Source organism: Papio anubis, chromosome 5, assembly GCF_008728515.1.
Source record: "Papio anubis isolate 15944 chromosome 5, Panubis1.0, whole genome shotgun sequence".
NCBI lineage: Eukaryota > Metazoa > Chordata > Mammalia > Primates > Cercopithecidae > Papio > Papio anubis.
This window is the reverse complement of record NC_044980.1, coordinates 62,371,419-62,399,071: the sequence shown is the minus strand read 5'-3', so window position 1 is coordinate 62,399,071 and position 27,653 is coordinate 62,371,419. Positions and strand designations below refer to the sequence as shown.

At 39.2% G+C, this 27,653-nt stretch overlaps 1 long non-coding RNA gene across 2 annotated transcripts in view; it reads right to left on the bottom strand.

Moving 5' to 3' along the window:
- Positions 1-27,653, bottom strand: part of LOC110743470 — a 543,894-nt gene that overhangs the window by 125,898 nt on the left and 390,343 nt on the right. For both annotated transcript variants that reach the window (XR_002522570.2, XR_002522571.2), the window contains one exon: positions 7,581-7,707. This is a non-coding gene — a long non-coding RNA (uncharacterized LOC110743470). The remainder of the gene's footprint in view (positions 1-7,580; positions 7,708-27,653) is intronic.

Genomic DNA, 27,653 nt, shown 5'->3' with positions numbered 1-27,653 from the left:
AAAATGAATGTGCAAAAATCACAATCATTCTTATACACCAATAGCAGAGAGCCAAATCATGAGTGAACTCCCATTCACAATGGCTACAAAGAGAAAAAAAAAAATATCTAGGAATACAACTTACAAGGGATGTGAAGGGAGCACAAACCACTGCTCAAGGAAATAAGAGAGGTCACAAACAAATGGAAAAACATTCCATGCTCATGGATAGGAAGAATCAGTATTGTGAAAATGGCCATACTACCCAAAGTAATTTATAGATTCAATGCTATCCCCATCAAGCTACCATTGACTTGCTTCACAGAATTAGAAAAAACTACTTTAAACTTTATATGGAACCAAAAAAGAGTTAATATAGCCAAGACAATTCTAAGCAAAAAGAACAAAGCTGGAGGCATCATGCTATCTGACTTCAAACTATACTACAAGGCCACAGTACCAAAACAGCACGGTACTGGTACCAAAACAGATATATAGACAAATGGAACGGAACAGAGGCCTCAGAAATAATGCCACATATCTACCAACACCTGATCTTTGACAAACCTGACAAAAACAAGCAATGGGGAAAGGATTCCGTATTTAATAAATGATGTTGAAAAAACTAGCTAGCCATTTGCAGAAAACGGAATCTGGACCCCTTCCTTACACCTCATACAAAAATTAACTCAAGATGAATTAAAAACTTAAACGTAAGACCTAAAACCATAAAAACCCTAGAAGAAAACCTAAGCAATACCATTCAGGACATAGGCATGGGCAAAGACTTCATGACTAAAACACCAAAAGCAACAGCAACAAAGCCACAGTTGACAAATGGGATCTAATTAAACTAAAGAGCTTCTGTGCAGCAAAAAAAAAACTATCATCAGAGTGAACAGGCAACCTCCAGAATGGGAGAAAATTTTTGCAATCTATCCATCTGAGAAAGGGCTAATATCCAGATCCTACAAGGAACTTAAACAAATTTACAAGAAAAAAACAAACAACCCCATCAAAAAGTGGGCAATGGATATGAACAGACACTTCTTAAAAGAAGACATTTATGTAGCCAAGAAATATATGAAAAAAAGCTCATTCTCACTGGTCATCAGAGAAATGCAAATCAAAACCACAATGAGATACCATCTCATGCCAGTTAGAATGGCAATCAATCATTAAAAAGTCAGGAAACAACAGATGCTGGAGAGAATGTGAAGAAATAGGAACGCTTTTACACTGTTGGCGGGAGTGTAAATTAGTTCAACCACTGTTGAAGACAGTGTGGCAATTCCTCAAGGATCTAGAACCAGAAACAGCATTTGACCCAGCAATCCCATTACTGGGTATATACCCAAAGAATTATAAATCATGCTGCTATAAAGACACATGCACACATATGTTTATTGCAGCACTGTTCACAATAGCAAAGACTTGGAACCAGCCCAAATGTCTATCAATGATAGGCTGGATAAAAAATGTGGCACACATACCCCATGGAATACAGATTTAGTTACTCATGGTAAACCACGGTCCAAAATATTAAATAGAAAAATCCAGAAATAATAATTCATAAATTTAAAATTGTGTGCCGTTCTAAGTGGAATGATGAAATCTTGTGGCATCCTGTTCCATCCCACCTCTGATATGAATCAACTCTTTTTCCAGCATATCCACACTGCACAAGCTACCCACCCATTAGTCATTTAGAGCCATTTCAGTGATCACAACTACTCTCAGGTATTGCAGTGCATGTGTTCAAGTCACCATTATTTTTACTTAATAACGACCCCAAAGTGCAAGAGTAGTCATGCTGGCAATTGGGATATAACAAGGAGAAGTTATGAAGTGCTTCCATTAAGTAAAAAGGTGAAAGTTCTCAACTTAATTAGGAAAGAAAAAAATGTATGCGGAGGTTGCTAAGATCTTGGTAAGAACGAATCTTCTATCCATGAAATTGTGAAGATGAAAAGAAGAAATTTGTGCTAGTTTTGCTGTCAGACTTCAAACTGCAAAAGTCGTGGCCATGGTGCAGAGTGTTTAGTTAAGATGGAAAAGGCATTAAATTTGTGGGTAGATGACATGGACATCAGGGTTGATAGTATCTGAGATTTCAGGCATCCTGTAGAGATCTTGGAACACATCCCTGCATATAAGGAGGACTACTGTATACAAATGGCTAATCAGCATATGAAAGTATGCCAATATCACTAATTACTAGGAAAATGCAAATCAAATCCACAATGAGATATCACCTCACACTCATTAAGATGGCTATTATTCAAAAAAAAAAAACCCAGCAAATAACAACTGTTGGTAGGGAAGTCGAGAAACAACTGTTGGTGGGAATGTAAGCTGGTGCAGCCACTATGGAAAACAGCATGTTTCCTCAAAAAATTAAAAATAGGATTATACAGCATTTCCACTTCTGGGTATATACTCAAAAAATCTGAAAGCTGGGACTCAAACAGACATGTGTACACTCACGTTCATAGCAGCATTATCTACAATAGCCAAAAGCTGGAAGCAACCCGTGTCTATCAATGCATAAATGTTGAATAAAATGTGAATGAAATTGTATTCAGTCTTAAAAAGAAAGGAAATTATAACACATGAGATAACATGGCTGAACCTGGGGGACATTATGCTAAGTGAAATAAGCCAGTCTCAAAAGTACAAATACTATATGATCCTATTTATGTGAAGTAGCCAGAACAGTCATTAGAAAGTAGAATGGTGGGGCCAGAGTTTCGGGGGAAGGGGGAGCTGATGCTTAATGGGTACAGCTTCACGTTGGGATGATGAAAAAGTTCTAGGGTGAACAGTGGTAACAATTGTACAACAGTTTGAAGGTCCTTAATGCCACTGTACTACATACTTAAAATGGGTAAAATAATATATTTTATGTTATATGTATTTTACCACAAAAAAATTTTTAAAGAAAAAAAACTCATAAAATACAACTGAATATTCTCCACAGATAGTTGGATGATCACTGATTTTAAGGAGCTCAAGGTGGTAAAATATCTGAGTGAGGGGGAGATTGGTGAGGTTTCTGCCCAGGATTAAAGATGACAAACAATTAACTTTCAGGCCCCCAAAGCACCACCTAGCCAAGGAACAGGAAGGTCTTAATATGTCAAACCTATACAATGTGCCGTGGTTTTTATTTTTATATCCTTCTGTTTTCCTACTCAGTTAGCAATAAAATCCCTAACAATGGTCTGTGCGTTGGGCTTCGCGGAGAGTGAGCCAAGCAAAACTGGTGGGGCTGTATTGTCTTCTGCAGGGGGTCTTGGGGAGAGACCTTAAGAAGCTGGGGAGGTGGTGGCAGCTCCGAAGAGAAGCAAAAGCAATTAAGTTCCTGTGGTCTGAAGATAGACAGAGGGACAGTATCAGCCCAGGATAGATTCTTTAGCCTGAAAAAGAGAATACTATTAAATAATACATGTAACATGATCCCATTTCTATATATTAGGAAAATATATATTTTTATGTATACATGCATAGAAAAAAATTCCCAGAAGGATATAAATAAAAATGTGAATATTGGTTAAATCTCAGTAATCAGATTTATGGAAGGTTTTTACTTTCTCCCTTGGTAAGTTGCTACATCATCTGTTGTTTTCACAATGGGTGAGTAAATTTTTATAACTGGGGGGCAAGAAAGCAATTTTTATTTAATTAGAAAAGGATTGACAGAAGATGCTACATGGCCCAGACTTGAAGTCTCTTTAGTTTTATTTTTAGAAATTTATGCATAAATTAGTGGATGTTCCATTATTTCTCATGCCATTTTTAACACTAGAGTTCTGACCAGCAGTTTACTCATTATAAAGTAACAACCCTTACCATTTGATGTGCTGAAAACGCATTTCATTTACTCAGGTCAGATAAGATTAGGAATGGCATTAGAGTAATTAAGGTCACTGGACTTTGTCATTTAACAAATCCTTAAATCCAACTCTAATCTCATTCATTAATGCCACAGACAAAAGGGTTAATTGCTAAAGTATAACATTTCCTACTCATCCAGACACAAATATTACAATGTTAAATGTCACTAATGCACAGCTGTATTGCTTTGTATCTTCAGAAAGATGCTGATGTGTTCAGTACTCTGAGTTACAGATTTATTAGTTCTGAAGAGGCTATCCCTTGGGTAACTCATTATCACTGGTACAAGCACAGAATGTTCTGTGACAAGAGAATGTCTAAAATGAAACAACCCAATTAATCAAGACAGGGCATGCATGTGGTGACTATACAATATGAGCAGATGTTGTCAACTCCCCAATTGTCACCATGCAGCCCTGTGGTTAAGGCAATGCCCCTAAGGAACAGGTTGGCCACTGATGCTGGGATCCCACTGCCAAGATGCAACACAGATCCATGCTCAGCTGCTTCCCTTTAGCCCTGACCCAGCTGGAAAGGACAATCCTGTTGTCTCATGATTCTTCTGCATCAAACCTCTTCCCACTTTACAAAAGAGACAAACAAACTGATATGAGTTTTAACTTCTTGATTTTTTTTTTAAATTATGACAAAAGTGCTAAGGAGAAGTGAAAGTTCCTAAATGGTCTTGAAAGATCAACCTCCAAATGTGTTATCTCAATCCCTAGAATCCTCCATAGCCATTAAAAATGAAGCCATAAAAGGTTTTTAAAGACCTGGGAATGTGTTCACATCATGCCATTACTGTGCAAAGAGCAGCTTATAAATGAATCCGTATGAACATAGGATATCATTCCAGTTTTGTAAACTAACAAAAATGGACAGTCCAACTATTATAAAAGACAAGAAGCATTAAAATGTCTAATATCAACATTTGACATAGAGAGGAAAGATTTGGTTCTCGTTGTTATTGTTTTGCTTTAACCTTTTATTTATTTATTTTTTACCTATATACTTTTCTACATTTTCCAATTTTTTTTAGAGTAGAAATATATTACTTTCTAAAAATAACAGGTTCTCAATAAATGTTATATTTAGGGTTATTCTCTATACCAATGATCCAGTAGATCCTGTTTCTTAAATTATTCAACAGCAACAGATACTTTCATACAAATCTGCATCTTGCAATGTTGGGGTAAGGCTTAAATAAAAATTATTCAACCATGCCACATTTTTCTCAAACTAAAATCTCACATGTAACTTATCCTTCTTTATCCATTCAGATAGAGATAACTCTTTTTTCTTTTCTTTTTTTTTTTTTTTTTTTTTTTGAGACAGAGTCTTGCTCTGTCGCTCAGGCTGGAGTGCAATGGCACAATCTCGGCTTACTGCAGCCTCCACCTCCTGGGTTCAAGCAATTCTCCCACCTCAGCCTCCCAAGTAGCTGGGATTACAGGCACCCACCATCATCAAGAGATAAAATCAGAAACAGAGCCAGAAAACAAAATCAGAAAACTTTTGCCCAGAGGGGAAGATGACACCATCCAATTATCTCTGCTTTTTCTCAAAGCTCTAACAGGAAGATTTAATCAAGAGGCTGCCTTGGGCCAAGGGGTCACTTTCTTTAGCAATACTTTTTCCTCTCTTGCCCTGACACCAGGGAGGAAAAAAAAAAAACGGACATTCCTACTGTGCTCAGAGCTTTATAAGTACTTTTATACATAATAAGTAGGATGCAAAGAGAAACTCTGTCCAAACAGTCATATCCTACAAAAGAATGCATTCCCCTACCTGCCTGTATTCTGACTTGGATCACTATTGGCAGCAAAGGGGATCACAGAGGCACAGAGTGAGGGAATGAATTGAGTCATAGAGCTGACTTTATGCCAGCACCAATCGCTCCACATATCTTGTATATAGCATAGAGTCCTTATGACAGCACTGGGGCACAATATCTTTATCTCTATCAGAGTCAGCAAACTACAGCCCATAGACCAGATCCAACCTGCAGCTTGCATTTCTAGATAGCTTTATTGGAACACAGCTACATCCATTTGTTTATGTATTACCTATGACTGCTTTTGTGCTACAATGGCAAAATTGAGTATGCAGTTGCAGCACAGACCATTTTTCCTGCAAACCCTAAAATCTTAACTATTCGTCCCTTTACAGAAAAAGTTTGCCATCCCCGGAAACATGATACTTACGAGAAGAATGAGGCTCAGGGACATTCAATGATATTTCAGTATTTCAGTGTCACTCTGCTACTTACTGGTGGGATCAAGATTTAAAGATGTACCTATCTGACTTTAAATTAAAGCCTACATTCTTTACATTTCTCCAAATCAAAACTTGAAGGTAAAACCCCAACTTCCTCCAAAGTATACTGTATGAATGGCATAGCACATTACAAGCTGAGAAAGATGAGATATGAATAATAACGCTATTTTTAAAGATACTTGTGAGACATAATAACTGTTGGAAACTTCAGCTATATAAGGACACTGCACTGTAAGTTATCTTTTTCCTTCGACTTCTAATTTAACTCTACATTATAGCAGTTATAATTAAGAGCAAAAATTATAAGACAAACCATTTGGGAAAAAAAAGCAAATGAATCTTATCAGCAAAATTGACATTAGTTTCAATGTACAGCTTTCGCGTTGAAACAGACTCTAAAATATTTGACGTGTTCACGTAATGTGATATGGTATCACCTGTATGAACTTGCTGATTCTTTCCCAGGCTGGATAGGAAGGGGCAGGACAAAGTGTGCTTAAAATAAAAGTCTACCTTCTTCTTCGTTTTTAGCATGGCTTTTGTTTTAAATATCTGTTTCTCTTTTTTGCTTAACTCCTTAACCCAATCAGTCGAAACAAGGTACTTTGTAGAGACTTTTTGCAGGTATCTGGTGGAAGATAATGTTATGGAAAAAATGGCTACTGCTCCCCTGTTCACACTGCCTCACCTGAGCCTTCAGAGTTAGCAGCCTTTACAGGCAGCCATTAAATCCCCTCTAAGTGCCATTGGCACCATAAAAGCACAAGGCTTTAAAAACAGACACCGGAGAAGAGTGCTGAGCTGGCTCAATTTATACCAGGGCCAGCAAACACAGGAAAAATAGCATGTCTCCAAGACCTCAATCTTTCCTAGACAGAGTCTAGCTGTTGCATCAATCTGAGAAAGGTTAGTTGAGGAGGGAGTAGAATGGTAGACCATGGTCTATTTTGACTCTTAAGACAAGTTCGAATTCAGATTTTGGAAAGTCAAAGTTCATGCATCTCAGTCAGTCAGGATAAAATGAAAGGGAAGAAATAAGTTAGTACCATAGTACCAATCCTCGCAGACACATGTAGGAAGCAGAGATCAAAGCCTTCACTCCACAAATCTAATATGGGGGCACATAGCACTCTCTAGCATTCAGGCAATGAATGTAGTTATCTTACTTGCTAATTTTCACTCATTCTCCCCTGCAGGAGAGAGAAGGGGATAAAATTCCCAGCAATCAGAACAAAATAGTAGAAGTATTTACTAATTGTTCAGTGGGGAAGGCAGTGAAAGTACTGACTAGAGTGTGGCATAGGGATTTTCATTTCCTACATATTCTAGTTTTCTGTTAGCACAAAGATTGGGTTGGATATATATACATATATAAAACCCTGAAAGGCTCCTGCAAGGACAGCCCTTGACCTCAGCCCATTACTCACTGAAAATGTGAGTCCAGCACATGGGTTCTAGCAGGACACACTCTGAATCTGCCAGGGCACGTTGCGCAGCCTCAAGGTCAGGATGACCCACAGTATCAGACAGCTTCTGCCAAGTCAGCTTTTGCCCCTGAAAGAACAATGGAAGAGGGAGAGCCATTAATTCACATTTTTCTCAGTCCATTTTACCTCTGAACATCCTACTAGATGGCTCGTGCCTTCAAAGAGGAATGTTCCAGCAGCCCAGGACACTCGGCCAAGTCTCCGCTGGGACTCTTGGCTTGTTCTTTTTTTGCCTGCCTTTCTTCCATTTCTCACCTGGCAAACTCACCTGAAGAGGCACAGCTGAGCCGCTACCATCTCTGTGGCCTCTTTTGCACTCCCTCAACCAGAATCCATACTTTCTTGTACGTATTTCCTCACATCCTGTGTGTCTATAATTTTCACATAGAAATCATCACACCATGTGGAGTCATCTGATGATTTTCTGTCCACTCATTACTACACTATATTTATCTTTGTAGCCAGAGCACCCAGCTTAGTACCTGGCAATAAGTAAAGTAAGTATTCAACAGGTCTTTGTTTATGACTCATCAAAAAATGTGATTATGGATTATTTTATAAAATAAATAAATATAAAATAAATCATAATTTACATTAAATTAATTAAAATTAAATATTAATTTAAATATTACCCCCCAAATCTGAAAACATATGTTCACATTTACTAAAAGAAAGAAAAAGTTTAAGCAAAAAAGAAAGAGGCAAAGGGCAGGAAGAATAAAGCTATGCTAAGAAATGTATGCAGGTAGCATCTCATTCTAGAAGCCAAATAGATGGGACATGTGGTCCTTCGCTACTTCAGCTACAGGGAAAATATAGACAGAAAGCTATCCAAAACAGGGTGAATAGCCAATTTCATGTTCAAAGAGGCTAAGAGTGGGAATGCACCTGGAGCTGAAAGGCAGTTCAGGGATTTCAAAGCTGAGAAAATGGATGTGCCTTGCCAGCCTCATCCCTGATCAAGATTAGATCCTTAAGTTCAAGATTAGAGCTGTTGGACTTCTAGTGCAGGTAGACAAACAGAAGCTAGATGAAGAGAAGTTTCTATCAAACAAGCACCATTTCCACACACTCCGCTTGTGGAATACAGTAGAAATATTGCATTGATATAGTAGGACCCACACAACACATGCTTTATGAAAAAGTTTATTGTACAATCTCTTTAAAAAATAATTTGGCATTATTCTCTAAAGGTATACCTATATATATTCTAATACGTACTCTATAATCTAGGACTTCCACTATTAGGAGAAAAATTCTTGCACAGGGGCAGTGGAAGTCATGCACCAAAACATTCACAGCTGTACTTTCGTAATAGAAAAAAACAAACAGAGATCTCCATCAAATGGAGAATAGATAGAAAATGAACTATGTATGTAAAAATATTAAACGGCAGTAAGAATGAATTAACTATAGATACAGACAACATTATGGGGGAATCTTAGAAAAAATAAGCAAGTTGCAGATGACAATACTTAGAATGATTAATTTTTTTCTTGAGCCCCCAAATAAGGAAAGTTAAGTGAGATGTCATTTAGCAATATGTACATGTGTAGTAAGATTACTGGGGAAAAAAGCAAGAAATTTAAGCAGTGGGATATGTAAGAGGATGGAATTGAGGAGGACACATGTAATTTTGATAGTTGGTGGTATGTTCACAGGTATGCATTTCTTGCTATGCTTTTGACAAACACATATGTTACATGCTTTATTCTGTATGAATCAAATATTATATAACATTAAATTAGTATTTTATTACTAGAAGACGTTTGTTTTGAAAATGTTTTATATCTAGAAGCTTTGCTAACTATCATGCCAGCATAGAAGACTAGACAGGTGAAAACTCAGATATGGACTACAGACTTCTTCAACATGAAACAACTTTTTAAGAAACCATTCTTCCTTAATTGAAAGATGAGCAAATCCAGGCACAAGGGTTCAATTAATTTGCTCAAAGTTACCCAACAGGCAAATGCCATTTTTATTTCCTTGATTTTCTAGCCAATAACAGTCATTTGAGCTGTTTTTACTTGAGGAAACAAACAGATAAAATCAGGGTAAACTTTTCACTAGCTGAAATAATATTCCAAAAAGGCTCAGATTTATATTTTTATAGTAAGTGATTTTTTTTTTCCTTGAGAAGAACCTCTCTCTGAACATTTCCACAATAAACTGGCAGAACAAAAACTGAGGCTACTCAAGTTCTGGAAATATTTAGGGATTGTTTCCTACTAGAACGCTCTTTGCTCTCCCCATGTGAAATACAGAGAATCAAAGCTCCAATAACACCTTAGGGATACAGATATCAAAGGAAAAGTTTGAAGGTTCAACATGCTTCATATTTTAATAAATGAGAAAAGATCCAGTCAACTGGAATTGCCTTTGAAGTAATTGTGCTACATTTCATGCCCAGTTTAATCACAGCATAACACAGAGCTAAACAGGGAAATGTTGGGGGGAAAAAAAAAAGAATATAAGAGGAATTTCTCTGTAGCCAGTGTCACAATAGATGTGTTGGAAGTGCAGAAGCTCCCCCTTGGAGTGGGGGTGCTCAGCTACACCTGCCTGAGGCTGTACTTCTACGTAATCACTAGACAGTGTGGCTCACAAAGGACACACCCCCGAGGGTCCTGGAGCCCGCAAGTTCTATGAAGAAAAAGAAAGGGAAAACTTGGAGGATTTGTCCTTGGCATGCTCAACTGTGAGGAAGATCTGGTTCAGTTTGTCTCTTCCCACAAATCCCCATAGAAAATGTCATGTCTCTGTGAAAAGGCAATTCTTCCAATGTTTATAGAAAGGCATAGAGATTTAACTGTCTTCTGGAAGGGGTCAGCAGAGGCAAAATGAATATAGAGAGGATAAATTAATATCCTTAACACAAAAACAAAAAGGAGGGGCCTTAAAATGATATGGTGGAAGAACGGCGGAACACTTTGAAGCACATAAACACTTAAATGAAAGTTCACAGAGGAGCCACTATTATACAAGGAATATAAGAGGATCAGTTGCCACTCTAACCATACATTAAAAAGAGGTATGGAGAGACTGAAAGTGGAAAGGGATTTTCCCCCATTGTCTTTTTTTTAAATAGCTTTATTAGAGTGTAACTGCTGTACACTGAACTTTACATATTTAATAAGTTAATAAGTTTTAACATATGTATCCCTCCCTGGAACTGTCACCATAATCAGGATAATGAACATATTCATCACCAAAAGTTTATTCATGCCTCTTTGTAATCCTGCCTTTGCAATACTCCCCACTCCCATGCCTAGGGAACCACTGATCTGCCATACAGATTAGTTTGCATTTTCTAAGATTTTATATAAATGAAACCATAAAATTTTTATTTTGCATAATTATTTTGAGATTAATCCATATTGTGGCTCATGAGGTAGTCTAATTCCTTTTCATTACTGAGTAATATTCCATTGTATGGATACACCATAGTCAGTTTATTCATTCACCTATAAGTGGACATTTGAGTCATATCCAGTTTTTGGCTATAATCATTCATGTTCAAGTCTCTGTAGTTCTTAGGCTTGTCAAATAAAATTGATGGTATGGTGGGGGGGGGCATTTTTGTGGGCTGAGCTCCTGCACTAGGTGTAACAGATCAGACCAAACCACAACAGAGTCACTCATGTTAGGTGCCATGAGGTCAAACTGAACAGGAGATTCACAGCAACTAATAGAAGCCCAATCTACTGGAACTGGCATGACAATGAAATCCTCTCTACTTTAATCATATAAGGAAAGTAACTTTGAAATGGCCAATCTGCTTTGTTTTCTGCTTTCTTAAGCTATTTTCTACCTGTAAAACCCACCTACTATGCTCAGCTTAGCGGAGTGCCTTTCTTTTTCATATATGGGATGCTGGTTAATTAATGGATCACTAATAAAGGCCAATTAAATTATTAAACTCAATTTGCTAAAATTTGTTTGTTTGTTTGTTTTGAGACAGAGTCTAGCTTTGTTGCCAGGCTGGAGTGCAGTGGCGCGATCTCAGCTCACTGCAACCTCCGCCTCCCGGGTTGAAGCGATTCTCCTGCCTCCCAGGTAGCAGGCTCCCGGGTAGCTGGGACTACAGGCACACACCACCACGCCCAGTTAATTTTTGTATTTTTTTAGTAGAGACAGGGATTCACCATGTTGGCCAGGATGGTCTTGATTTCCTGACCTCATGGTCCGCCCACCTCGGACTCCCAAAGTGTTGGGATTACAGGTGTGAGCCACAGTGCCTGGCTAAAATTTTGTTATATAGACAGCTTTCATTTCTCCTGAGTAAATGCCCAGGAAGGGAGCAGCTATATCATATGGTACATATATGTTTAATTTTTTAAGAAACTGTTAAGCCATTTTTCCAAAGTAGCTGTACTATTTTACATTCTCACCAGTAGTATATGAGGATTCCAGTTGCTTCACATCCTTCACAAACACTTGATATGGTCAGTCATTTTCATTTTAGTTATTCTAATAGGTGTACAGTGGCATCTCCTTCGGTTTTTAATTTGCATTTTCTTAATGACAAATGATGTTGAATATGTTTCACATACTTATTTGTCTTTATATATTTCCTTTGGTGAAGTGTCCCTTCAGATCTTTTGTCCATTGTTTAACGGGGTTGTTTTCTTATTATTGAGTTTTGTGAGTTTTTAAATATTATGCATATAACTTCTTTTTCAGATATATAATTTTGTACATATTTTCTTCCAGGTTGTGGTTTGTTTTTTTCAACCTTTTAGTAATATTTTCTAAAAGCATGAGTTTTTAATTGCAATGAAACCCAACTTAACAAGTTATTCTTTTATCAATTATGTTTTGGTGTACTAGCTAAGAAATCTTTGCCTAAGCCCAAGTCACAAAGGTTTTCACTTACGTTTTCTTTTACAATTTCATAGTTTGATATTTAGGTCTATAATCTTTTTGAGCTAATGTTTATATATAGCATGAATTGTTGATTGCAGTTTGTTTGTTTTTACATATGAATATACAATTGTTGAAAAGACTAGTGCTATTTGTTGAAAAGACTATCTCTTTACACTAACGACCATTACATTTTGTCACAGATCAGTTGTCCATGTATATATGGGTCTATTTCTGGGCTATCTATTCTGTTTCGTTGAGCTATTTGTCAGTCTTTATACAAATACCACAGGTTTTGATAACTGTAGCTTTATAAATAAATCTTGAAAGTAGATCATATTAGTCCTCCAACTTTGTTCTTTTCATCAAAGTTCTTTTGGCTATATTTTGTCTTTTGTATTTACATATAAACTTCAGAATCAGCTTACTAATTGCTGAGGTTTTGACTGATATTGCCTTTAATCTCCAGATCAACTTGGAAAACAAAAACCTGACATCCTAACAATACTGAGTACTGTCGTAAATATGGTGTAACTCTTCATTTATAAAGGTCTTCTTTAATTTCTCTCAGTATACAGATCATCCTCATTTTTTGTCAGATTTAACTCTAAGTACATTCTATTTTTATGCATTTTAAAGGAAATTTTCTTTCAATTTTTGATTTCTTTATTGCTAGTATAGAAACTTAACCTGTTAGTTCAGTAGCTTTTTTTGTGTGTGAATTCTATCAAATTTTCAACAGTTGAGCATGTCATCTGTGAATAATGATAATTTAACTTCTTCCTTTTCCATCCAAATGTCTTTTCTATTTATTCATTTATTCATTTTTGGTCTGGTTACACTGTCTAGTACCTGCAATACAATGTTGAATAGAAGTGATGAGAGCAGATATTTTTGGAGTCTTCCTGATCTTATTCCTATAGATCATTTTAAAAGCACATCTCTTTTCTTCAATCTCCACCCCATGCTTAAAGCACCTACAGATGCTATGCTGGGTCCATCATGGGACAGGATTAGTTACTTCCCTTCAATCAGGCAGAAATGTTATGTAGAAGCCTGCCCTGGGTGAAGCTCTAGAGATGTATTGCAGGAGCTCTTATCTTCAAGAAGGAAGTCCCGTACAACACATTTGATGAGACAAATCTACATTCTATCTGCCACACACGTTCTATAAAAAGATGGTCAATAATCTGGAGATTCCTGAATACCACTGAGGACTTTAAATCAGGGGAAAAGAAAATATTAACTGTGATATTTATGGCATTTTCCCATACATTGATGATAGCAAGTTGCTGCTGAGCCTTGTTCCCTTGGGGGTGGCAGATGTGCATGTTTGTGATTCAAAACAAGAATCAAGGAGATGCCTTCTTGTCCCTCTGTTCTGTTTAAATGTCCTTCTCCTGTAAACCATGTCTCTGGAGGGTAGATGGCAGGCTCTGGGGAGCTGCCCAGGGGTCATTTCATTTCTCTTTCACTTTGCACTTGTTTAAAGACACCAGGTTACCTCCAAAGCCAATTTCTTGCTAATTTTTTGCTTATCCACCAAAAACAATGGAGATTGTTAGTTAACGTATTTGGACTGAAGAAAAGTGATAAAAGTCACAACAAAGTTTATCTTGATATTCAAAAGAAATGAGGAAATATAATCCCACTTTACAAACCAAAGTCTTCTTTTGAAATCTATTTGGGAGTGAAGAGAAACATCGATATTTTTCTTCATTGCCTTAGAACTTAAAAGGGATATATTGGACTCTATAATTTAACTGCCAAATTCGACATTCATATCCATCTGGACATTTTAAAACGGATCCCTGAGCCAGTCAGAATTGGCAGTTGGCTGTATAATCACACCTGCATATGGTGCAGGATTTTTTTAATGGGCAACAGTTAGAGCATGAAAGTATTGCACGATGTGCCTTCATTGAGAACGCATGCTTAAACATGCTTGCACGTGTAAATAATTATATTATATTTTAAAGCTCTCTGTTAGCAAGCCTTTGTTCTTTTCTTCCTACAAATCAAATTAGTTGGGGATACAGTTCATTTTGAAATTATTTGAAAAATGTTTTCGTTTTCTAAAATTTCCTTTGTACCAAAGCTTTGCAAAGTTAAAAGGAGAGTCACAAACCTTCACAATGAGAAAAGAAAAAAATGCATAAAACCAACAATGAATTCAACATGATAAGCACTCCTGCTTACACAAGAGTGGAAGTAAAGCTGTGTCTGTAAGTACATGTCAACCTCCACGTGCAGTTTAGCTTCAACTCATTGTACATAAAGATAATCATTAATGCTTATATATCCATGGAGAATCCTGGCTTCAAAAAGATTACATTTATCTCAGTCCCATTTAGGCTACAAAGTATCGCTTGATCTTTCCTGGTAAGCGCAAGTCTAACTGTACATTACCGCAGCTCCATCCAGGTGTGAAGTTGTGTGATGGGGGCTACTCTTCGAGATTATTTTCAAAGGAAGCAAACGTTATGGGAAAGGGAGCCTCATTACTTGTAAGTTGTCATCAACCACCTCCCATGCCTCCTTTGCTGGTAAATGGGACCAATTAGGGAAAGGCAATGAGCACCTGGGATTGTCTTGTGACGGGTGGTCCATTCACTCTGGCTACTCTGCTCCTTTAAAATAATAGCGACCATGTGAAAATCCTATGTAGTGTGGCCACTAGTCTCTAGGAAGGAGATTCCATCTCAACTTAGCTTTCAGGAATGCTTCAGTAACTGCTGACCACCAACATGGAAAGGGACATCCAGGAAAAATGAAAAATGAGCAATTGTATTTAAAATGCAGGGTAGGGTGCCCATAGCTAATGCCTGTCTCCCACGTGCAAGGAATCTGTGGCAACTTTGATCTTGCTGGGCCTTTCCTTCTCCTCAGTCTCCCTACCACTCTTTCCTTTTCTCTGCTTTCCATCTTCCTATCTGCCCTCTAGCTATACCATCAGTTCCTGACACCAAAAGCCCTTGTTACTGTTTGTGCACAGAAAAGACTCTTGAGAAATTAGACACCTAATGTAAAAGAGTTTAGTCATCAAAAAGCACCATTTGAAAATAAAATAATGTGGTTTTTTATTTTTATTTTTTACCAAATTAGGTCCCTTTCTTTGGTGAATATAAAAGCAGATATGTGAAATTATATGTAAAAAATCATGCTTGGTTTTTTAACCCCTGAAATAAGTGGGAAAATATGATTTTATGATGTTTCTTACCACACAGCAAAGGAATCATCCATGCCTCTCTAAATAGGATGGCCTTTTAAGATTTGGACATGGCAAGTATCAGTACACAATGTTTTATAATCATCACAAAAATGACTTGAACACTTGAGCCTGAGGAAGATGTATACTGATGAAAAGAGTGAGGATGAGATTTAGACAAAAAGCTGTTCTTAACTAAGATCATAGCTTTTGATTGCATGGTAGTTTCCTTATGACTAATCTTTGTTTCTGATGATAGAAATCAAATTCTTATGAAAAGGGCTCATACTAATTCAGCTCAATTAAGTCACTTTGTGAACAATCAATGATAGGCATGGACATGAATTTATACTTTACGTAGATGGACCAGGCAGTGTTCAGTGCAGATAACAAAATCACTCTAGCTGTTTTAAAAAGCAAAGTATTTAAAAGAAATTAAATGCTAACAAAATGGGAGAACTGCTCTCTCCATTGTCGTGTCTTCAGGGCCTCAGGAAACCAGTGAACCTCTCTCCCAACTGCAAGCTCTAGTTCCACTACTCCTCTGCTGAGATCCACCCCAGAAGAACCAATGCCCCCCCTCTTGATGCCTATGAAGCTGGAGATGGAGCTTGGCACCCCTGAAATGCTGCTTCAGAAAAACCATGACTGGTGTCATACTCTTCTTCATGTATGCTTTGCAAATCATGCTCAGATACATATACTTGAAGGAAGACATAAGTTAGCTGGAAAATATTATATTTAGTTCCTGGTCTTTAGCATGACATGTGAGTGGTTCTGAAACTTTACTGCAAATTAGAACTTCCTGGGGAACTTTCAGAATCCAAACACTGAGGCTATACCTCATCACAAGCATATCAAAATCACTGGGGATTCAGTATATTTGCTTTTTAAAAAACACTGCAGGTGAATCTCATGTGTAGCCAGTGCTAAACCAGAGATGCAAGGCATGGCTTCTCAAAATGTATTGTATTCATGAATGACCCTGGTATTTTGTAAAATTGCGGAATCTGCATTTTTCAGTTGGTGCAAGTTAGGACCCAAGATTACGCATTTTTAAGAAGCTCTCAGGCAGTTGTGATGCTGATGCAGATTACAGTTTGAGCTACAAAGATGGATAGCAGTTCTCAAACTGTAGTGTACTGGAGAGTTTGCTAAAACACAGATTGCTAAGGCCCACACCTAGAATTTCTGATCCAGTAGGTGTGGGGCCTAAGAATTTGAACAAATGCTTAGGTGTCTAACAAGTGCTTAGATGATGCTGAAGCGGCTGTTCTGGAAACTACAGCACCACTTGATGCAAAACCTGTTACATGGGGGTTGGAATGGAGTTGAGTGAGCCAATTGCTATATCTGCAACAGGTGGCCACCATGTGGAGTTGCTAATGAATTCATAGTGTGTATTCCATTTGGATCCAATAGACAAAGGGGGACTCTGAGGAGTAAGTGAAATGCAATTACTTATTCTAAATCCAGTTACCTTTATCTACCTATCTTCCTTTCATCCATGAAATTACTGGTGAGTTAGCTAGACAGACCTCATGGAAACATATAGCTGTATGGTAGAAGCAAGAAGAAAAAAAGAGGGAATATTTGTCTTCCATGTCCCAGTAAACAGATAGGACTATTTATCTCCACATTTTACTCTTTGGAAAATGAAAGCAAAGTATATGAATGATAAATGAATGGTGGAGATAAATAATCTGTGGTTCACTTGGTTCCCATGGGAGGAGATTTCAAGTGACATCCAGCTCACTGCTAATGCATTAGACACACATCAGATGTTGGGTATTATGATTTCACTGCAATGCACTCAGAGCCTAGGGAGGAAGGAGTGAGTAGATTTCTGAATGCCTCACTAGCCAACAACTTTTAAAAAGGGTTTTATCATAAACTAGAAATATAAAATAGGTGTACAGCAATAATAATCTTCAAATGATATGTTTCATTGTAAATTATCGTATCAGATTTTTTTTGTAAATTATTTTATTTCTTCCATGATGATTTAGAGGGACTATCTTCAAGCCAGTAGAAATATTTCGTAAATAATATCCAGCCATTTTCCTTTTTTTTTTTTTTTTTTTTTTGAGACAGAGTCTCACTCTGTCCCAGGCTGGAGTGCAGTGGCATGATCTCGGCTCACTGCAACCTCTGCCTCCGGGGTTCAAACGATTCTCCTGCCCCAGTCTCCTGAGTAGGTGGAATTACAGGCATGCGTCACCATGTCTGGCTAATTTTTGTATTTTTAGTACAAACAGGGTTTCACCATGTTGGTCAGGCTGGTCTCCAACTCCTGACCTTGTGATCCACCTGCCTCAGCATCCCAAAGTGCTGGATTACAGGCGTGAGCCACCGCACCCAGCCTATCTGGCCATTTTCTAACCAGCTGGGTAATTCGTTGCACAATAAAACACCTCACATCTTTCAGCAAGAAATATGTTACATTTGAATAGTAAATACATTACATAATGAATTAGGACACAGTTAAAATTTGCTTTAAATATTTCTTTGAGGGAGAGGACACCACACTTCTACTCAATGAAGAGAAACATTTTTACAGTCCAGAGTTATTTTTTTTTTAGCTCCAATTATGCCATGAATTCACAGGGATGAGTTTCCAGTGGCTCAGGCTCCTTCCCATTGGTTCTCACACAGTGTGCTTCTCTGGGTGGAGCAGCCTGGTCCTTCAGTGGAACCCAGGTGCCTTTCTCTTTGACTTCTTCCTGTTTCTGCTCATTTTCCTTCACACATTTCAAGAAGTTATCTCAGCTCTTAGAGTGCTTCATGTGTTCAATGTGCACATTAACTCTCTCGGCAATAATCTTGTTCTTAACTTGTTTACAACGATGCCAACAGCATGCTGGGCAACACTGACCCTTCCAGTTCTGCCGAAATAACACTCGTGGGACATTCCTTTTCGAACAGTACCCATTCCCTTGATGTCTGCAATATCACCTTTCTCATAGATTCACATATACATGCCCAAAGGAGCAAGTCCATGTTTTCTAAAAGGCCTAGAGCACATATACAGCATGCCTTTCCTCTTTCCCTTTGTATTCGTCATTTTGGCAAATTACTGGAAGATGGTGGCTTCGGCTGAAAAGATCAGATAGAGTTTTACTCATAATCACGGTTTGGGATCATTACTTACCCTTAGTAGGACATCTACTACCTCCCCATTTTCCCCTCTTCTATGTCACATGTAGAGACCCCCAAAATCGAGGTCCAGTCTCTCATCTATGGTCTGTATAAGTCAAATGAACCTGGGAATACTATCATGATCAGAGGCTCCATGGTCTCCATTTACTGAGGAATTGAGATAGGTAGGCATGTTGACTCGAAACGCAGGAGCCTTCAGTAACAGGAGGTAAAAGGACACCTTGTGGGAAGAACATTTGACCAGTAGTTTCTGATTCTTTTCTTCCGTTTCAACTCAAAATGACTACAATGGTCTTCACCTAACTTGCCCTCAGTGATTCAAAGCATGTTCTCTCACACTAGCAGGGAGTCTGTTCAAACTCCTGAAAGTCATGGTATACTCCTAGGCCTTGGAATGTAAAACCTATATGACAGTGAGCTGTTTTTACTCACAACCCTCCTGCCCTCTTAATACCAAATGAGAGAGATCCTTTGGTTTTGATTTTGGTTATTTTTTTCCTCAGAGGAACCAGTTCTCTGATTCTCCAGGCACAGACTGGGTATTCAACAATTCTATGCCATTCTGACACTAGCTACCTAGAGTTGGTGCAGACACCACAGGTTACCAGCTCAGTCCCACATGACTGCCCTCCCCCATTTCAGATGCCAGCTGCAAGTTCCAGGTCTCCTGAACCCCTAACCACCCAGCTATAAATCAGGGGTTTCCATGACCCCCTTCTCAGGTTCAATAATTTACTAGAAAGGATCACAGAACTCAGGAACATACTTTATTTACATCTACCAGTTTAAGAAAAAGGATATAATAGAGGAATAGCCAAGTGGAGGAGATGCAAAGGACAAGGTATGGGGGTGGGGAGCTGTAAGTGGAGATTCCATGCTCTTTCTGGGTATGCAACCCTCTAGCACATCAATGTGTTCACCAACCTAGAAGCTCCTGAACCCCCATCATTTAAGACTTTTTATAGGGGCTTCATTACCTAGGCATGATTAATTAAATCATTAGCTATGGGTGATTAACTCAGTGTCCAGCTCCTCTCACCTTCTGGGAGATTGCAGGTGGGTCTGAAAGTCCCAAACCTCTAATCATGTCTTGGTCTTTCTGGCAACCAGTCTTCATCCTGAAACTATCTAGGGGCCTATCAAGAGTCACTTCATTAGAACAAAAGACACCCTTATCACACTCATCACTCAGGAAATTCCAAGCACTTTAGGAGCTCTATACTAGAAACTAAGGATAAATACCAAATATCTTTCCATGACACCATAGACAGAGGCTACAGCCTTTGAAGTTCTTGCGACCAAATTTTAGAGGAAGGTTGTGGACATAATGATATAATTAACAATATAATGATGCATTATCTTTGAGTATTATGGACCCAAAGTGTTATAGGCATTCATAAAAGAAAATATTCAATCATCAAGGGCTACAATAGCCTGGATCAACCCAACCTTCAGGGTGTGTGTGACGGTTGTTGCACTTACTCCATGCCAGGTTAGGCACAAACCCAAAGGAAGACAACCCTGAAGCTCATGAAGCTCACTTTTTCTAATCTGAGCGATGTTATGGGGTGGGAGGTGGGGAGGTGGGGGGAAGAGTAAAATCAGTAATGAAGTAAGATGCCTAGATTTCAACCTCCCCATCTCCATTCTGTGCTGGAAACTTGATACAACAGGGAGGTAGAGAGAAAGGAAGCTTTAGAAACATTAGAAGAGTGACATTGAAAGACACTGAACTGCCTTTCTAGTCCCAGTGAAGAGTAACCTGTGGCCCTCCAGAGAAACCTCAGCCTGTCCACACAAACTCCAACACAAACATAGTGCAGCAGTGACAGCACTGGAGAAGATAGCAGAAAGAAAGACGGTGCAAGAATATTTCAGTCCACCACACCTTGCAAGGGGTGCAAAGGAGCCCAGGATGTGGTCTGCGGAGTCTGCAAGGAGATGCAGACGCTCTGAGAGAACCTGTCAAATAGCAAAGGGTCAGAAAGGAACGGAAGATGCTTCCGAAGATCTTTGAAAATTAAAAGCACCTGAAGGGATTGAAGAGCACTCCATAAAGCCAGGCAGTAATACCTCAGCAGGAATCGATCAAATGGGCAGACCGCTTTGGTCACCCCTGCTGTAAAGGCCAGTGACAATCCAAAGGTCACACCAAATGTGTAGTCACATGAGATAATTTGAAGGGAGAATCCCTCCCTTCTTTATAAAACTGGTAAGTTCAGAGGAGAATATAGATGTGCTCTATGAGCCTAAGAGAAAAGACATGGCTGGGTCTATAGATACAGTTTAAGCAAAAATATAAAAGTAAAAATTGGAGTTATGCTAGTGAACAAAAACTCAAGGGCAGTGTAGTCTGAGCCAACCACATGGGAAGAAGGAGTGGAGCTGTCAAAGACAGAGAGGCTGCCACAGTCAACTTTCACCTCAGCATTTTGTTGTAGAAATTGAAACCCAAAGGCAGGATGGATGGCAGTTTGTGATTTGTAAAGATGTTCAAAGAGATTTTTAGTGATACCCGAAATCTATTGCCAATTCACTATTCACACATCAGATGCTAGGAGTTGTGTTATCAACACCATGTGGCAAGAAAACTTCGTTAAAAAAAAAAAAACCTTCTAAATGTTATCATTGTATTGTCAGTTAATGATTATTAAAAAGAGACAGCAGAACAGCTTTAGGGTAATTGAATGCACACATAGCAGCCAAGGAAGGGGAGAGCTTTATGAAAGAGCAAGTGGTCAACCATCCTAAATGTCTTGAGAAGCCTACAGTCTAAGCTAAGGCCACTTAAGAGATTGAGGGAGAAGCAGCAGCACAAAAAACGGGTGGGTGGGAAGGGAGGGACAGAGGGAACAAAGACACTTTCACTAACTGGAGAAATTTTCCAGTTGAAAAGAAAGAGGGTGTATTTCAAAGGGTTCAGAGAAGGTTTTTAAAATCACCAGTCACTTAACATCAATTGTGTGGGTTTCTAAGTTAGGAAAACCGGGTTCGTATGTACAAAGAGAAATCAAGGACTTGGAGGAGGAATGATAAAGGATGTAAAAGAAAGGGAAATGTTGGAGGGAGCGAAGCTCTGGAGGCAGCAAGTGGGTGTTCAAGAAGGTGGATAGTGAGGGAGGGGAACTCCTCTTCCAAAAGAGCAGATGTGGAGGAGAGCAGAATGGAATTACAGACCATGAACTGTGGACCAAGAGGCTGTCCTTGCTGATGGCACAGTTCCATAAGCTTGGCACTATTAATGCATTGGGCTAGACAGTTCGTTGTGGGGCTGTTCTGTGCAAGGTGTTTAGTAGCATCCTTGATCTCTACCCTCTTAATGCCAATAGCAAGCCTCCAGTTGTGACCACCAAAAAGTCTCCAGACATTACCAAGTATCTTTTAGGGAAGGCAGATGCAAAATTACCCTTGGCTGGGAACCACTAAGTTAGAGAGATGGATGGGAGGCACCCGAGTGAGGAAGCTGCTCCCATATCCCAGAGGGCCTCAAGCCTCCAAGGGGTAAGTTCATATAGGGCAAAGGAAAATGCGTGTGTGCAGGACACTGGGATGAAAACTGAGGTGTGGTTTATTAAAAATGGAAAAGGGCTTTAAACTCTCTAGGAAAAACTCCCCTGCTCTGCTGTGGTCTTGATGCAACAAGGTCACGGTGCCTGGTTAGAGCCATTCACCACCTTCTCAGAAAGGTAGCCATATGTCTTGCAAAAGCCTTGACTCTGGTACATACGCTGTGGTAGCTGAGATTTACAGTTGACACATCCCTGCTTTTGTAAAATGATGTAATCTATTTCTTATGTTCAAAAGCTGTGTGGGATGTTTATTGACAGCAAATTATTGCAGCTGCTGACATTTAAAAGTGCACATGAAGGAGCAAGAGGAAGGCACATACTGCCACAAAGTGGGTCCTTACAACCTCCTCAGAGCCCCAAGGCCACCTGCCTGTTACATGCCCTGGATGGTAACTGTGGCCACCAGGTCAAGGCAGATTTCTCTGGGTGAGTATGGTTAGTCTCCATGTTCTTGGGGGAAATTCAGTGGGAGAGAGATGGGAAGACCTGAATTGCGAGATTGGAGAACACTTCCCTTCTGAATCAAACTGATGAGAATAATAAGTTTACCATTTTCAGGTGTAAGTGTAGTGATACAAGTCACTATGTGGCAAGGAGCTCTATTCTATATCCTCTTCCCCAATCACTCCTAATCTCCATCCTCAGCTGCCTCAAAATGATTAGTGGCAGGGACTATTGGAAATTCATTTCTTTACCTATTAGGCATGTCCAGTAGCTAAGCTACAGATTGTTCCCCCACCTCAGTAATACATAAGATAGGATTAGGAGCCTTCCCCAGGCCCTGGACAAAGCCTTGCCCATTATGTTATTGTTTAGTTAGATACATGGTTACACATTGTTTATCAAGCCAGAGGCACAAGATGGCAGATACCAACTGAGAAAGTGGGAAGAAGCGCAAAAATTCCCCTGTCCTGGTGATTCTGATCAAGGGAACTTTTCTTGTCTACCTTTACAGAGGAAAATACCTCTAAGAAAATGAAATAGAGTTCCTAAGAAGAAATACCTCTCACCTTCCACTAAGCCCATCCTGCCACTCATGAGAAGAATTTATTTTTTCAGAATCCTCATTGCATCATCACTCTCACAACTTGAAAATAATCTCTTCTGATGACATGAGGAAGGGTGCTATAGGGAAAATATCACTGGATTCATTCATTCATTCATTTGATGACCTATACTGATGGAGCATCCATCACTGTTTTCAGCTCTCAGGATGAACAATGAAGAAGACCTGGATGTCCTGCCCTCCCAGATTGTGACAGGAGAGTGTGGTGCTAATCATCATTCTGCTGTGAAAAGCTGTTAGCCTTTAGGCCTTTTTGTAATCCATAAAATGAAAAGCAAGAGCTTCTAATCTTAAGGCCTATTCTATCTTTAACATTCACCATTTGGTGAGTCGGTCTACATTTTCATATTTATAATTTTATTTTTTCCAACTTTTATTTTAGTTTCAGGGGGTACAAGTGCATGTTTGTTGCATGGGTAAATTATGTGTCACTGAGGGCTGAGGTATAAATGATCTTGTCACCCACCCAGGCAGTGAGCACAGTACCCAATAGATGGTTTTTCAGCTCTTACCCCCTTCTCTCCCTTCCTGCTCTTATATTCCTCAGTGTCTGTTGTTCCTATCTTTATGTCTGTCTTTATGTCTATGTGTACCCAATGTTTAGCTCCCACTGATAAGTGAGAACGTGTGCTATTTGTTTTTCTGTATCTTCCTTAGTTTGCTTAGGATAATGGTTTCCAGCTACATCCATGTTGCTACAGCAGTGGGACAAAACATTGGGTTTATTCTAGGGATTGAATTGTGTCCCTTCCCCTGAAAATGTTTTAGGTTGGTGCAAAAGTAATTGTGGTTTTTGCCATTACTTTCTTTCTTTCTTTCTTTTTTTTTTTTGAGATGGAGTCTCGCTCTGATGCCCAGGCTGGAGTGCAGTGGTGCAATCTCGGCTCACTGCAAGCTCCGCCTTCCAGGTTCATGCCATTCTCCTGCCTCAGCCTCCCAAAGTGCTGGGATTACAGGCGTGAGCCACCGCGCCTGGCTACTCGATTTTTGCCATTACTTTCAATGGCAAAACTGTAATTATTTTTGCCCCAATTATATATTCAAGTCCTAACTCCCTAATATCTGAGAATGTGATAGTATTGGGACATAGGGTCTTTAAGGACTGGTTACATAAAAATAAGGTCATTAGTCTGGGCCCTAATGCATTATGACAGGTGTCCTTAGAATAAGAGGAAATTTGGACACAGACAAATACAGAAGACAGATGATGTGAAGACAGAAAAAAGATCATCGTCTGCAAGTCAAGGTCAGTTTTCAGAGGGAACTAACTCTGCCAACACCTTGATCTTGAACTTTGAGCCTTTGAGAACATAAGTTTCTGGTGTTCAAGCCACATAGTCTGTGGTACTTGGTTTTTCTGGGTTTTGTTTGTTTGTTTGTTTGTTTGAATCACATAATAGTGATACATTTTATATAAGAGCAAAGCCCTCAGAGGTTCCCTCCCTGAGTGAGAGCCAGAGTCCAATACCACAGGTAGAATAATTGGAGTCAAAGGCCCTTGTTAAATTATTTAAACTAAGAAATGGTTATTTTCACATAGGTTTTTTGTTTGTTTGTTTGTTTGTTTTCCTGAAAAACAATCAAGGGAATAACGTGGAGGGAATCTAACTATGACTGAAGGCAGGTAGTTGGCCTCCAGGGAAACTCTGGGAATTGGGCCTGAGAACCTCCTTCCTTTTTTCTTCCCATTCCCTCACTTAATCCACCAACCACATCATCCTGCTATGTTCTCTCATGTTCCACCACCCACACCATTCCCCTCACTCTAAGAGGACACCAGTGGTATTAGTTTTATTGTCATATAACAAATAAGTCTGTGGTACTTTTTCATGGCAGCCCTAGCAAACTAATACAGTGCATATCAACTCACTTAAAAGCGCTTTTCAAACGATACCCAGGCCTAGTCCTACTGTCCCAAAGTGAATGAAAATCTCCTGGCATTAGGGCACAGGCCAAATGAAAAATTTTAAAGCAGGTTAGTGTTTCATCTGATGGTACCAAAGCCAGAAGTCCACTAATTTGGTGCATTTGGTGAAAATCGGGCCTGTTGCTGTCCCTTTGTCTTTTCGGATGCATTATTTCCTTTCATGGAGACATTTCCTGATCCTTCACATCATGTCATGTGCTGAGTAAAACACAGAGCTGAAGAGGCAGCCTTTCCTGAGGCAGTCCCTGTCATAAATCATTTGACCTCCTCATACCTCTCCCTGTCTCCTGAACAAGGCAGAAAAATAGTGCACTGCTTGCTCTATGGGAATGTTTTGAAATTTAGTTACTAGATACTTGCTGAAGCTTCCCATAAAGTTTTTTGAAGAAGCAAATTCTCTGCCCACAAAGCCTTGTTTAATATGGAAGTATAGTCTAGTCTGGAGGCCCTACAGGCTCCAATGAGGCCTAGCTCCCTTTTTATGCAATTTAAGCCCACCTTCATCAACTTGGGGAATTACTAAAAGGGCAATAGGCTATAGTTAAGGACTCCGTGGGCATCTTTCTTCTTCCTTCTAATTCCTCTCTTCTGTCTTCACCTCAATTGTTTCTGTACATTCTTGTCAGAAAATCTGACTAGCATAATTTCACATTAATGACATCCTTGACACTTGTGTGTTATTATTCTGATGGAATAATACTTTGTTGACTTAAACATTAGTGAACTAATTGGCTTTATTATTGTTTTGACTACTGTTATCTTCTTGGAGTAGAGCCCTGAAGGAATGTATAAGGAAGTTGACTGGCACAGTTGACAGGAAGTGGAGAAAGTTATCCGGAAGTCATAACTATCAAGAAGACTTGCATTACCTAGAAACCATGAAAAGGCCAGGCAGAGAGAGAGAGGTAGTAGGAAGTCGGAAGGGTGAGGCTTACTGGCAATTTATTCAAGCACCCTCCTTATCTTTGATGTTATTTGTGTTCACTTTGATGTCCTAAAAGAAGGAATGTGAGCACCAGAGATGAGATTAAATCAGCTTTCCAACAGGTGTGCAGAAAATGACTTACAAGTGTGGTGAAAAGCCGAAATATTAATTCCCTTCAGCCCTTGGGGATGCCTACTGGCCCCAGGGATCTGGTTCCCAGGACCATCCCCTCCAGTAGGTGGGAGACTTTTCAGGGAGTTCAGATTCCCTCTAGTTTAAGGGATACGTTAAAAAAAAAAAAAATCATCATTTCAATTCCATGATGGAAAAAAATTTAGGAACTGTATTAAATGACCTTCCATGGCTTCTTTTATTTTTATTGCTTCCCCTGTTATCCCTGCAGATTAATCTCTGCACAACATCCAGGTTGATCCTGCTAAACTCCCTGCCTTGGTTCAGTTCCTTCCAAAATTGCCCATTGTTCTTAGCATAAATTCCTTTCTTTTTTTTTTTTTTTTTTTGAAATGAGTCTCACTCTGTTGCCCAGACTGGAGTGCAGTGGCAGGATCTCAGTTCACTGCAACCTCTGCCTCCTGGGTTCAAGCGATTCTCCTGCCTCAGCCTCCTGAGTAGCTGGGTCTACAGGCATGCGCCACCACAGTTGGCTAATTTTTGTATTGTTAGTAGAGACAGGGTTTCACCATGTTGGCCAGGCTGGTCTTGAACTCCTGACCTCAAGTGATGCTCCCTCCTTGGCCTCCCAAAGTGCTGGGATTACAGGCGTGAGCCACTGTACCTGGCAGCACAAATTCTTTAACATGGCTAACAATGTCCTTCATCACTTGCCCCATGTACATTTTGGGCTGCATATCTCTACCATTTCCCGCCTCATTCTCTACTCTGACCAAACTGAACTGTTTTCAGTTTCCCCCAAATGTCACACAGATTCTCAAATCTGGGTTTTTACACATGATGCTCCCTCTGGACCACCACTGCCCACCCTGAACACACACACAATACATACAACACATATACAACATACATAACATACACACACACAACACAACATACATCTGGACAACTCTTACTTGTTCCGTAAGGGAAGGGATCATTCTGTTTTACTCACCATTGGTATTCAATGTATAGTACAATGTTTCCCATATAGTAGTATTTTTTGTGTGAGTGGATGGATGAATGGATGAGTTTCTTTCATACCAGACAGTTAATAGGTTTGTTGCTTTTAGTTTTTTTGTTTTCCTTTCTGCTTTTCAAAAGTACTATTTTGTGTCAGTA